This window comes from Choloepus didactylus, chromosome 20 (genome assembly GCF_015220235.1).
Source record: "Choloepus didactylus isolate mChoDid1 chromosome 20, mChoDid1.pri, whole genome shotgun sequence".
Lineage (NCBI taxonomy): Eukaryota > Metazoa > Chordata > Mammalia > Pilosa > Megalonychidae > Choloepus > Choloepus didactylus.
Genome location: NC_051326.1, coordinates 53764065 through 53768246, shown reverse-complemented (window position 1 = coordinate 53768246; position 4182 = coordinate 53764065).

The following is a 4182-nucleotide window of genomic DNA, read 5'->3' as shown; positions in this document are numbered from 1 at the left end:
TGCTGCACAGTTTTCATTTGAACTCTAGCCTTTCAAAATAATTGTTCCATATAGTCCCTGCCTGCTTCATAGTTGTTCTTATAGAAGGAATGAATTCTAGAGCTTCTGTCTCCACCATCTTCCCACAATTCTTCTTTACATTTCATTTTGTTGACTTACTAATTTTGCCAAGGAGAGGACAAGCATAAGCAACTCATTCCTAAATGCACCCAAAATTCCTCACTAACCACTCACCGCTAAGCCTCACCCCTCTCAATAAAGGGCATGAATATAGTAAGAATTTGCAAACTTTTAAGAGTTTGGTCCCTTTTCATTTGAAAAGACTTGAATGGCTATTGATTCTGAAGTCATTTTATGTTTCAGGCATGATACCAAATCTGGTGGAATATTAAGAAATATGGTAGAAATAACTGCATTAATTTTGCTGTTAGGTACAATGTCAAGTGCTCTAGATTTGAAGGCAGACAACCTCAGTTTCAGCCCCTACTCTGTGATTTACTGGCTGCTTGGCTTTGAGGAAATTATTTTTATTCTCTAAATTCAAGAGAATAAAAATGGGATTATTATGAAGTTCAAATGAAAATATGTATCTGAACATGTAATGTTAATTTGAAAGTTCCATGTAAATAGAAAGTTTAATTAATAATACTGTGCCTGAGAATCTTCTAGCTTAGCAAATTTCAAACAGTAGACATGGAAATTAAGGGATGCTTTTCCACAGAACCCATTATGAGGTCTCTTCTCAGATCAGCTTAGTGAGGTGGGAGCCATGGTTTTGTATCTTAACAAGACTGATAGGTGATATTTATCAGCTACTCATGTCCCATTTGGACATTAGGGCTATAGCTCTCACACATTAATCCTTAATCTTTTGATAAAAGCTGCTATTTAGTTTTAGGTGTATACCTTATAAATAGTTACATATCAAGGATGAGGATTGTTCTAGTTCGTTAAGCTGCTCAAAGCATATACCATGAAATGCGTTGGCTTTAACAATGGCAATTTATTATCTCGCAAACTTACAGTTTTGAGGCTGAGAAAAATGTCCAAATCAAAACATCATAAAGGCAATGGTTTCTTCCAGAAGACCAGCTACCTGTGATCCTGTACTCCTCTTTCACTTTGCAAGGCATATAGCAGCTTCTGCTGGTCTCTTCCTTCTCTCCTTGGTTTTGTTGCTTTCAGCTTCTTGTTTCCATGGCTTTCTCTCTTCATCTGAATTTAATTCTCTTATAAAGGCCTTCAGTAAGAGGATTAAGACCCACTCTGAATGATGTGGGTCACATCTTAACTTAAGATCCTACTTATAATATGTCCACACCCACAGGAATGGCTTATCTTTAAGAACATACTTTTCTGGGGTGCATACAGCTTCAAACCACCACACTTCAACCTCTGGACCCCAAAAGACATGTCCTTTCCATATGCAAAATACATTCATTCCATCACAATATCCCCAAAGCCTTAAATCATTTCAGTGACAATATTAAGTACAAAATCTCATAAAAATTGATTATAGGTATGGTCTGTCCTAGGGCACAATTCTGCTCTGTCTGTGGACTTGTGAAACTTAGAGAACAAGTTATCTGCTTCCAATATACAAAGAACGGACACTTATCAAGTAAACATTCCCATTCTCATAGGGAGAAATTGGAAAGAAAACAGGGGTCATGGGCCCCAAATAATTCCGAAACTCTGCATTGCATACTCTATTAAATCTCAAGATTTGAGGGTCTTCTGTGGAATGATGTTTTCTCCTACAGGCTTAATGTAGCAGCAACCCCATCCTTTGCAAGCGCTTATGCAGCAGCCATGCTCTCCCCAGGTACTGGGGTGAAGGCTCCAACATCTTCAAGCACTAGTGTGACAGCCAGGCTCCATCCTCATCAGGCATTGGGGTGGTGGCCAGACTCTAGGATCCACCCTTTTCAAATGTTGGGGTGGTAGCCAAGCTCTCTACGATACCCCAGATATCTGAGAAACCTGGGATAGTAGCACTCTTCCTGAATAATAGGGCAGAAGGCCTGCCCTCTCCAAGCTCCAGGGCATAATCACTCTTTCCACTTACTGGGTGAATCCATTCTCTTTGTCCGAGAAGATGTCTTTGGTCTAGACCTCAGCTTCCATGTTTCTGCCTTTGAAGTAATTTTTCCTTCAATCTGTCCCTTTAAGTACAGACTGGCAGTGGTTCCCTTCATACAGATCTTACAAAATACTTGTTGGTTTTGAATGTAGTACACAGAGTTCTAAATCATCAGGCAGTAAGACTTTCCACAAATCCTTTGTGGATAACTGCAGCTCCAGTCCTGAATTGCCTGGATATGGCTAACTGGTTCCATGTTCAGGTAGACCCTCACATAGAGCACTATCCTCCAGAAACTCAGAATTTCCCAAACCATCAATTTTTGGTTTCTTTGTGCCCAGGAGTTCAATTCTCAGCTTATCCCTTTCCTTTCACATTTTACTGTAAGCTGCAAGGAGAAGCCAGGATGCACTTTCCACATTTAGTTTGGAAATATGCTAAGCTAAATATTCAAGCTTGTCACTTTCAAATTCTGCCCTCCTTCAAACATCAGGACCCAATTTTGCCAAGTTCTCTGCCACTTTAAAATAAGGATCATCTTTCTTCCGGTTTGCATAACACATTCATCATTTCTGTCTAAGGCCTCATCAGAAATACCCTTTAGATTCCATATTTCTTCCAGCAGTCTCTTCAAAGCAATCTAGACCTCTTTTATCAAGCACCTCACAATTCTTCCTACCTTTACTCATTAACCAATTACAAATCCTTTATAACATTTTTGGTATTTTCAATAGCAGCACCCCACTATTCTGGTACCAAAATCTGTTCTACATTGACTCTATCTTGGAGATTTTTTAATAAGTGCATCTGAAGCATCATTAGAATTTTCTTTGAATGCTTTTACTATATAATATATAGCTTTTTAAAGGTATCTACTGTGGTGTTTAGATCCAACTTAAAAGGATATTGGTATTTCTTTTCCAGTACTTTAAAAACATTTCACCAGGGCCAACAACATAATTTTTGAGGCCCAGAACAAAATGAAAATATGAGGCCCTTTGTTCAAAAAGCAATGGCACTTTTAAGTGCCATTAAAAGTACTGCAACATAAAGCTTTTTCCTTTTGAAATACGTTATTTCCTATAAAATGTAACAGAGGTAAGAGTGACACATGAATAACAAACTTATAAATTGCAAAAAGTAATACTTTTGGTGTCATAATTATATACATATAATACAGAAAATAATTCATTAATGTGATAACTTGATTGAGCATAAGTTTTTTCTGACTGGCTTTTCTAGAAATGTATTTATTAGGTCATCAAATTTTTACTTTTGAAACTTTATTTTCAATTGGCATAATTGAAACGACTTTATTTGCTCTTGGCAAATACATGATCTTCAATAATTTATGATAATATTTAATTTTTGGAAGGATCTTTCTGCTGATGCAATGGGTAGTGGTTCTGTTATGGTCTATATATATATGGTCTTTTATAGTCTATAACATTAAGATAAATTTCTGATACATTACTTTAAATTATAAAATTTAGTATACATAAAGCTGATGATTCTTGCAGAACAATTTTCCTAAAAAGATTTATCTTTTCATGCAAACCAGTCTCATGTAAATCTGTTTTATACATTATAAAGTTATATGATGGCATTTTAATGTTTAGTCCATTTCCCTTTACTTGTAGATGTTGTACAAGAAACTGAAACTAGCTTCATATTTGTATACATTTCCAAGCACTTATGTACTCTATTGCTGTATCTCCATTAAAATAAGTAATTGCACACTTTTCTTCCTTATTAATAATTGCTTGATTTGAAGTTTTATATGAAAATAGTGTTCTTTTCCACTCAATGTGAAATCTTCAAATTTAATTTCTATTTCTAAGGCCATGAATATTGGCTTTGTGAAGGTATAGCAGTTTTCAAAATTGGAGATTAAAAACAATTGAAGATTCTAATGACTCCCTGATTTGCTTGATACCTCTTTCAGTTTGCTAAGTCTGCCATTATGCAGATTACCAGAAATGTCCAAATCAGGGCCCCATCAAGGCAATGGTTTCTTCCCGAGGACTGGCATTCTGGGGCTCACTGTTGCTGAGCCTCGATTTTGGGCTCCTCTGTCACAGGTCCGTGCACACAAGGGC